The 10821-nt window shown below is 34.2% G+C and overlaps 1 long non-coding RNA gene across 1 annotated transcript in view; it reads right to left on the bottom strand.

Annotated features, from left to right (window-relative positions):
* Window positions 1-2237: 2237 nt before the first annotated feature.
* The window catches only part of LOC118551384 (uncharacterized), a 149040-nt gene continuing 140456 nt past the window's right edge, over window positions 2238-10821 (bottom strand). The window contains exon 6 of the long non-coding RNA XR_013446510.1: window positions 2238-2314. This is a non-coding gene — a long non-coding RNA (uncharacterized LOC118551384). The remainder of the gene's footprint in view (window positions 2315-10821) is intronic.

The raw sequence follows: 10821 nt of genomic DNA, 5'->3' as shown, positions 1-10821 counted from the left end.
CAGCAAATGAGGGTGAACCTCTGTAAACTTAACAAGGTCACAGTTACTGTGTACAATATCTCTTTACTAGAGCAGATCAGCACAGCTTCTGGAATTTATTTATGAAACAAAATTTCCATAACTATGAAGGATTAGATGGAGTTTACCTTGTCTCTGCAAGGACAGCAGTTTACTTTCACTGTCTGCCTTGGAGCTAGTTAACTCTTGCACTCTCTACCATAGTTTATCACTGAATTTGGAAGTAAATAATAGAAAAAATTATATATATAATGTGTGTGTATGTTTTTTTCTTTGATATTACTAACTAGAAAATATACAGTTGATCCTTGAATAAATGCAGGGGTTGGAGCATCAACCCCCAAAGTAGTCAAAAGTCATGTGGAGTCCACATGACTTTTGACTCCCCAAAAACTTAACTACTAACAACCTACTGTTTACTGGAAGCCTCACCAATAACATAAAGTTGAGTAACACATATTTTGTATGTTATATGTATTACATACTGGATTCTTACAATAAAATAAGCTAGAGAAAAGAAAATGTTATTAAGAAAATCATAAGAAAAAGAAAAAAACATTAATTACTGTACTGTATTTATCAATGCCATTAGTTTATATCATCTGTTTATAAGATGAATTATCTGTCAGTACCTATTTCAGTATTGTCCTATATGATATAAAACACTATAGACTGGGGTGCCTGGGTGACTCAGTTGGTTAAACATCTGCCTTCAGCTCAGGTCATGATCTCAGGGTATTGGGTTTGAGCCCCATGTCAGGCTCCTTACTCAGCAGGGAGTCTGCTTCTCCCTCTCCCTCTGCCCCTCCCCACCACTCATGCTCTCTTTCTCTCTCCCTCTCTGTCTCAGTAAATAAATAAAATCTTTAAAAATATTTTTAAAAAACACTGTAGATGTTATATATATTACTAACACTAGACATCAGAAATGAAAAGACAAGGTGAAAAATTTATATTTGTTTATAGGTATAATGATTCATGCATTGATAATGAAGAAACAGCAATAAGATTGTTTTATTGTGGTCTAGCCGATACACTAATGAATGAATCATTATAAAATTTTTATGATATTCAGTTTTGCAGTCATATTTATAATACAATATTGGAAAAAGTGTTACCTTTAAAAAAAAAACACCTGTGATGATAGACTGATATACAGTTTCTCCAATTATGAGAGAAGCATACTGTACGGTAATGTAATTCTTTGAAAGCAAAGTTATAGAACAGTAAGAAAACTAATACATTATTAATTTTATATTAAATATCATTCACTTTATGCCTATGTAAAGATAGACTGCCCACTTCCACACAAGTCTTGCATGCACATGTTCTATAGGATGAATACTTAGGCAATGATGATGATAATGACACAAAAATGTCTCATACAGCTCTTGCCATACAGTTACTAGATTTTTACATGAAGATGCTCACACACATACACAACAGATAAGTTTATTAACTGTATGGCATGATAATTATTTCCTATTCATTAAGTGGAAGTGGATCATCATAAAGGTCTTCATCCTTGTTGTCTTCACATTGAGTAGGGTGACAAGGAGGAGGAAAAGGAGGGTTGGTCTTGCTGTCTCAGAGGTGGCAAAGGGGGAGGAGGTGGAGGAGGTGAAAGGGGAGGCAGGGAGAGGCAAACACACTCTGTGTAACTTTACAGAAACACATAGTAATTTCTGTCTGACTTTTTTGCTTTTTCATTTCTCTATAAATGTTTCTATACAGTACCAATCCTTCCTCTACTGTTTGCTTTAGTTTTGGTGCCCATATCACAGAAGGGTCCATGTCCTAAAAGACATCAGTAACAGGAATAATCAGAACCTTTCTGTCAGGTTGTCTAATGTCAATTTGTTTTCTGGCACTGCTTCTTCTATGTCTTCCTCCTCATGGTCTGACTCTAGTTCAGAAGAACTCATCTCCATCAAGTCATCTTCTGTTAATTTCTTTGGTGTGGTGTTTATTAGCTCTTGAATTTCCACAAGATCTATATCTTGAAACCCTTCACACCCCACCTCCTTTACCATATTCACAGTCTCTTTCATGATTTCCTTGATTGGCTCTCTCGTAAATCCTGTGAAGTCATGCACAACATCTGGACACAGTTTTCTCCAGCAGGAATTTATTGTTTTGGGCTTGATGCCTTTCACAGCTTTTTTCTATAAGAATGATGGCATCTTCAATGGTATAGTCCTTCCATACTTTCATGATATTCTCTCTATCAGGGTTCTCTTCCATAGCATTGACAATCCTTTCCATAGAGTACCATGTGCCATGAGCCTTAAAAGTCCTGAATTAGAGACATTGTGTTTGAGGATAAGTAGACAATTTCAACACCTTTGGGGCTGAACTAATGGGGTTCTGAGTGGCCAGGGGCATTGTCCAATATCAGGAGAACTTTAAAAGGCAGTCCCTTACTGGCAAGGCACTTACTGACTTCAGGAACAAAGCATCAATGGAACCAATCCAGAAAAAGTGTTCTTATTGTCCAGGACTTCCTATGTACAACCAAAAGACTGGCAGCTAATGTTTATCTTTCTCCTTCAAGGCTCAGAGTTTAGCACCTTTGTAGGTAAGGGCAGTCCTGGTGATAAACCCAATTGCATTTGCACAAAAGAGTAGAGTTAGCCTATCCCTTCCTACCTTAAATCCTGGTGCTCACTTCTCTTTCTTCCTAATAAATATCCTTTGTGGCTTTTTTTTTCCAGAATAGGGTACTTTTGTCTGCATGAAAAATCTGTTCAGGCAGATATTTTTCCTCCTAAATAACTTTCTTTTTTTTTTTTTTGATATTTTTTAAAAATTTTATTATGTTATGTTAATCACCATACATCATTAGTTTTTGATGTAGTGTTCCATGATTCATTGTTTTCATATAACACCCAGTGCGCCATTCAATACATGCCCTCTTTAATACCCATCACCAGGCTAACCCATCCCCCCAACCCCCTCCCCTCTAGAACCCTCAGTGTGTTTCTCAGAGTCCATAGTCTCTCATGGTTCGTCTCCCCCTCCGATTTCCCCCCTTCATTTTACCCTTCCTACTATCTTCTTCTTTTTTTTAATATATAGTGTATTATTTGTTTCAGAGGTACATGTCTGTGATTCATCAGTCTTACACAATTCACAGCGCTCACCATAGCACATACCCTCCCCAATGTCTATCACCCAGCTTAAATGACTTTCTTAATGGCACCTGGGAATCATCTGCTGCCTCTTGGTTGGCAAAAGCTACTTCCTCTGTTATCTTGACATTTTTTAAACCAAACCTCTTTCTAAAAGTATCAAACCATTCTTTGCTGGCATTAAATTCTCCAGCTTTAGATCCTTCACCTTCTTTTTGCTTTAAGTTGATATATAATGACTTTGCTTTTACTCAAATTACGTTACAGTTTATAAGTAGGCCTTTCTTACAGCAACCCACACCCACCTAAAAGCTGCATTTTCAATATGAAATAAAAGAAAAAGTATTTCACAAAAAGTGCAAGGTTTTCATGCCTGTTGGCATAGCTACAGTGAGGGCTTCATGAATTTTCTACTCTTTTTTTTACAATGGTTCTTACACTGGATTCATTTATCTTGAAATGGTGGGCAACCACAGTTACAGACTTCAATTTATGGTACATATCAAGCAATTCAACTTTTCCTTGTAATGTTATGACTTTTCTCTGACTCTTGGGAGAACTTCTAGCATCACTAGTGGCATTTCGTATGGCTCCCATGGTGTTATTCAATGTTTACAGTATTACACTGAACACGGTGAAAAATACGTGAGAAGTGAGAGAGATCACTTTTTACTACAGTACACAATTTATTTGAGACAAACTGCTCACATGAATATGATTAACATCACATGGCATTCCAAGCAGATACTTACAACATTTGGGCTCATTGTAATAACAACAGGAGGTATCTAGGAAATTATTATAATAGCATAGCATGTACAATAGCTAATTTTATGCAGCTCTGATATGGCATCTTCACATTTCTTTACATTTTTTCTCAACTGTGAATGGTGTCATGTATGGCCTATGAGTATTTATATGCATAAGTTTCTATAAATTTTAACTTTTTATAATAGATTTATATGCATTTTATGAAGGTAAATGATAAAATAGACTAGTATCTACATGTATTTATGCATTCATGACATACCTAACTTTTTCTTAATTTTTTTTTATATTTCTAGGCCATGCAGTTCATCTGTGATTTTTTTTAAATTGTCACAAATCTCCAAAATATTTCCAATATATTTATTGAAAAACATTCATGTATAAGTGAACCTGTGCAGTTCAAACCCATGTTGTGCCAAGCTCAACCATATTTAGTTAACAGTGATTTCCCATTTTATTTCCTAAGTTTCCATGTTTCTACACATGGGTAGGCTAATTGTATCTAGAGCTTTGTAATAAATTTGTCAAGTATTCCATTTTTTTTCCTTCTTCTGCAGATGTTAAACACATGGCATTCAGATGTGAATTTTCCTTTGACATGCAATAATCTTCAAACATTATGATTGCAATGAAAACTTTTTCATGTTTCCATTTCATAAAGTAAGGGCATTATAAAACTCCCCAGCCATTTGAAGCTCTTCTGCACCACGAAATGAGTGAAATTCTGTGGGTTTAGAGGTTGCTAGCTGATTTCAACATACAGTTGAAGATATCATTACTACTTTATTCATACTATGATATTTTTGTTACTATATTTTATATTCTTTACAAATATAAGTCCTAAAAGATAATGAAAACTTTTTAACAAAACATTCTTAAACTACTCTATGCCTAATTTTGTAATAATAACCTATTTGTTTGAACCCAGAACTCAGGCTTCCTTTATATCCCTGATGTACAATTTTAATTTCCTATACCTATTTTGTTAACATGTCAGGAGTTATGAAATAGATAACAAAAAGATCTGAGCACTAATAATCCATTTTCACAGATGTGCTCCTCTATACTTCATTAGCAGACTGAATCCCATACAACTTCTATAAATTGGCCTGAAAAATCTCATCTCAATGAATTAGACACCAATATTAAGTCTTTCTTAGGAAAAAAAAAGTGCATATTTTCTCCAAGAGGTACTCATCTAGTTATTTCCCATTTTCACGTTCATAGGTATAATTTATCTGACTATCTCAGTAACACCTTTGGATCTGAGGAAATCAGATAGGTAATAGAAATAAATCTTTAAAGACACAGGCCAAGACATATGAGCCACACTTGTAAAGAGATGGTTTAAGATGATGACTAGGAAAATACCGAGAACAGATTTCACCTAATTCAGATTTTTAAGACTATCGGTAGTTATCAATAACTATCAGTATAACAAGTCCCTCAGAGAGATGGAAATATTATACTCAGGGAATCAGTGATGTGATGAAATGAGCACTACACTTTTTGAAGGTCTGACTCCAGACTTCAGTCTACTGCTTGTTAACTGTGTGACCTACGACAAGTTATTGAGCCTTTGTCTCATCATCTGCAAACTGTGAATAGTAATACCTACCTCAGAGAACTGTGAAAATTAAGTAATGACACACACAATATCTAGTACATCATAAGGCCTCATTGAATGTTAGGGTTTTGTTTGTGTGGTTTTTTTTACAAAAATCTATTTTAATAGGGAAAAAGTCCTGCAAATTAGAGAGTTAGTCAAGATGGTATCTTAAATCCCCTCCAGTTCTGTTTCTGATTCTACAGTTCCAAAGACAGAAGAATCAGAGAAACAATTCACACTTAACTCTTATGTAGTTGTTCAAATGCCATCATACATCCCATCTACAATATGGTGCTCTCACATACTGTTAGTTTCAGCATATTCAGAGCAATTTGACCATGTAGTATATTCACTAGACCACTGGGACAAGAACAAGTATTCTAGTTAAACAGACAGACTTTTCCTGGATTGGAATTACAGTCCCTAAATTCAAACCTAACTCCCAGGATAGATCCCTTTCCAACATGCCTGAGAACACAGACTAATCAAATCCATATATCTCCTACCTTAAGGGAGACTGTGCTAACAACTTTGTAAATACTGCTTTATACAAATCTTAAAAGTCAAGTTTAACAATAAAATTAAATGCATACTCATGGGAGATGTTGATGGGAAAAATGATAATGAGATTGCCTCTAGGCCACCTCCTGATGGAAAGTTTTTAATGGTTCTGTTTGGATTTATAATTCTTTTGTTAAAGCCTATTCTGTTTCTCTTATATTGTTTTTGTGGGTTGTTGGGGTTTTTTTTTTGTTTTTTGTGTTTTTTTTTTTGAAGATAAGGGATAAAAAAATCAGGGCAGTATAAAACTTATGTTGTACAGGAGATTACTTGATATTTCATTGGGTGCCATCTTAGTAATACCAGGATGTATATTTTAAAGAGCATTGCTTTTTAGTGTCTTATTAACCTGGTTTGAATTCTAATCCCACCAGTGCTAGCTAAATGACCTTCCACAAAGGCTTACCTTCTCTGATCTTCAGTGTCCTCATTTGCATAAAGATGGAATCACAAGCAATTAATTCAGAAAGAATAAAGTGAAAATAGTGTGGTAAGTGGTTGAGTGTTAGTTCCTGCTTCCCATTACTGTATTTCCTCTTTATTATCATCATAAGAATCCAACAATATTTAATGAAGAATATTCTCTCATCTCCCCCTTCATTTATATCTTTTATAATTTTCTCCTTGTTTTTCCATGCCCCAATACCACTAAAAAGACAGCATCAATGAAAGGCAAATAAAGGGGCGCCTGGGTGGCTCAGTTGGTTAAGCGACTGCCTTCGGCTCAGGTCATGATCCTGGAGTCCCTGGATCGAGTCCCGCATCGGGCTCCCTGCTCAGCAAGGAGCCTGCTTCTCCCTCTGACCCTCTCCCCTCTCATGTGCTCACTCTCTCTCATTCTCTCTGTCTCAAATAAATAAATAAAATCTTTAAAAAAAAAAAAAAGAAAGGCAAATAAAGACTAAGGAACTGTTACAAATTAAAGAACTTAAAGAGATATGACAATTAAATGCAACATGAGATTCTGGATTGCATCCTGAAATATAATGGACATTAGTGAAATATTTGGTGAAATACAAATTAAATCTGTAGCTGTAATAGTACTTCGTCAAGGTTAATTTCTTGGTGTTGATCATTGTAATGTAGTTATATAAGATAATGTTCTTGTTTTTAGTAAATGCAAACTAAAATATTTAAGACTAAAGAAGTATTATATGTGCAACTTATTCTCAAATGTTTCAGAAATATATGTGTGTATATGTATAGGCCTACGTATAGTCATTTCTCATTCATGGGTTCCATATTTGCAAATTTATTTACTCACTAAAATTTATTTGCAACCACAAAATAATACTTGTGGCACTTTTGCAATCATTCATGGACATGAGCCTTGTAATGAAAATTTGAGTCACACAATGTACACTTCCCAATTGATGCCAAATAAGTCATGTCCTGTCTTCTTGTTTCAACTCTCATACTGTAAATAAGTGTCCTTTTCACAGTTAATTCAGTGTCATTTTATTTTTTCATTTTTGTTTTTTTGTTGGCTATTTACTGTTTAAAGTGGCCTCCAACATAGCACTGAGTTTCTGTCTAATGTTCCTAAGTGCAAGAAGGCTGTGATGTGCCTTATAGAGAAAAGACATACTTAGATAAGCTCCCTTCAGGCATGGGTTATAGTGCTGTTGGCCTTGAGTTCAATGTTAATGAATCAACACTACATGTTTCTAAAAGTGTCTTAAACAGAAACACACATTAAACAAGATTTTGTATTGATCAGTTGAGGGAAATGTGAGCAGAGGCTCATGGGAATCTAATCCTGTATTTCCCCCAGGAGCTCAGTATTTGCTAATTCAGTGTTTGCTGTGACTTTATAGAACAGACCTACCACAAATAATGACAATAGAGAAAAAACAGAAATGAGAGCAAAAGTGATAAAATGTTGATTTGGGGAATCTGAAGGAAGACTCTATTTTTTTTGTAGCTTTTCTGTGTCTGAATTTTTAAATGATGTTTAAAAAACAAACAAACCTGTACCCTTTGTCTAGAACCCTTTTTCAGGGCCAAAAATTACCTAGAGACACTGGAAAAGGGTGAGAGAGGCTAACCCAAGAGTAGGATGCTGAAGAGCGAGCATCTATTTACTCAGGCTGGCCATGGCAGCATGATTAGGTAAAAGGGTATAGTCATGGTCAGAAAAGAAAAGAAGTACAAGAGATATGTAGAGCCCTCAATGTGAAAAGAATCATGGAATCAGAAGCCACTCAGATTTGCAGGAAATTGGGACACAAGATTTGAAATGGATTAGAGCAAAAACTTCAGGTTTAAAACCTTAAACAATGCAAGGTCTTTGGAAATTCTGCTTTTATGGGTACTGCTTACATGGCATTGAGTCAGCCTGATAGCTTTAAAAGAAGCAGGTAGGACCAGATACTTTCTTCCTCTGCATTAATATTCATCTTTTCTCAACATTGTAATTCTTCCAAAGTCATTTGTCAAAACCTCTTTCGGTAAAAAATGAGATTAAAAAAATAATTGATGAACAACAACAAAAACCGTCTGTTCCATCTGAAGAAAAATGTTTATTTGTGTACTGAAATTGATATATGTGTTTATTTTGTTGTGTGGTTTGGGAGAGGCTTTTCGCTTGTTTGTTTAAAAATAAGTACAATTAACAATATATCCTGAACACATTCTTAAGTGTATTTGTTCCTAGAGTGTAACACATGTATAAAAGATTCAGAAATCATAAACACACAGCTTAATAACTTTTCACAAAGGGATCAACAGAGAACATCATCAATACTGCAGTGATCATCCTATTCCTTCCCAGTCATTATGTCGCCCAAGGACACCCCTATCCCAACTTCCATAAATTAGTTTTGCCTATTTTTAAACTTTATATAAATGATATACAGTATGTACTCTTTCTTATCTGGTTCCTTTATTTACTATTATCTTTATGAAAATCATTGATGTTTTTCTATGTAATAGTTCTTTGTACTTTCTCATTACTATATAGCATTCCATTGTCTGGAGATACCAAAATTTATTTGTGAAGTCTACTGTTGAAGGATATTTGGGTTGTTTCCAGTTTGGGCTATTATAAATAGTAATACTATGTACATTCATGTTTTGGTACATATCTGTCCATGGGGCTTATATTTAGTTGTAAAACTGTTGGGTATGTGTATATTCAATGTTGAGCTTTAATCTATCAGATAGTTTTCAAAGTTGTTAAACCAGTTTAGATCTTCACTAGAAGTATATGAAAACTATCCTGGACAACTTTTTATTATTGCTTCCTATCTTTATTTGATTATATTCAGAGAACATGTTCTGAAAAATGTCTACAATTTGGAAGGTAAAATTTTTTTGTGACCAGGTACATGAACAACAATTTAAAATATTCCAAGGATATAAAAGAAAAATTGTAAAATCTATGTTTGTTTATACATACACGCATTCATAAAATTGAGACCTGAATACCTTGGAAAGATAGCATATTCCTAGATACAAAGACAATATCATACAAATGTCAGTTTTCCCCAAAACTAATACATAAACTTAAGGCATTTCCAAATAAATTCTAATAAGGGATTTTTGTAATGTATAAATTATATTTTAATTTCATGCACAAAACCAATTATGAAAAATTGATAATAACTAAAAATTAAAAATAAAATGGCAAAGGGGTGCTTGTCCTACTAAACACAATGCATTAGTTTCAAGTTACCATAATCTTAATAGACTATCTTGGCACAGGAATAGTCAAATAGGAGAATATAGAGTCTACAAACTTATCCCAATACACATGAATTTTACATACAATAAAAATGGTTTTACAATATATTGAATAAAATGCACTTTTTTCAATTACTATCCATCTAGGAAAATAAAATTACACCCTATTAGGTATCATGTGAAACTAAATCACACATAAACTTAAAAACTAGATATTAAAAAAATAAGTAGTAGAATATTTAAAATCACATTTGTGTAACTTTGAAATGGAAGATGACTTAAGAATATTGTAAAGCTCAGAAGCCATCAAAAAGATTATCAACAGATTTGGGTACATAAAAATCTCAAAACTTTCTGTCAAAATTCAAAGATAGACTGAGAGAATATATTTGCAATATATATGATGAAGTTTGTAACAAAAGAAAATGGCTGAATAAATTGTGTTTTCAAAACTAAATGTTACTGAACTATTAAAAAGAATGCATTAGATCTATATGCATTGACATGGAAAATGGCCATGTCTTTTAAGAAGGAAAAAATGTGCATTCTGAGAAAATGATGGCAGTAGCCCAGCTTTTGGATATTTCTGAGTTCTTATATAAAAATAGTCAAAGTGCCTAGAGAGTGAAAACAAACTATTTACAACAAAATCAGTAACAAGTGAACCCCAAAATACAAACAGATACAGACAAACCACCAATAACTATAAGATCTAAATGTTACTGACATCTGTATGAAAGAAAGCAGAGGAAAGCAAGGGTGCACCTGACTGATCTAAGAATGGTATAATATGGAATAGTCACCTTAAACTCTGGGAGGCCAATTCAAGAACAGTAGCTGCATCTAGGAAGGGTTTTGTACCCTATAATAGTGTATAAATGCAAAGAGCCATGGTAAGGACTAAAGAATTTGGATCAGTCTAGCCCCTGTGAACTCTTGAAACTGAATTTGCAGGGCTCCTTTGTAGTACAGGGCCATAAATTGAGGAAAAATGGATGGGAACAAAATGAAAACTGATCCTACTGGGATAAGAGGGACAAAGAAAAGAGA

This window comes from Halichoerus grypus, chromosome 3 (assembly GCF_964656455.1).
Source record: "Halichoerus grypus chromosome 3, mHalGry1.hap1.1, whole genome shotgun sequence".
Taxonomy (NCBI): Eukaryota; Metazoa; Chordata; class Mammalia; order Carnivora; family Phocidae; genus Halichoerus; species Halichoerus grypus.
This window is presented reverse-complemented; position numbering and strand designations above follow the sequence as displayed.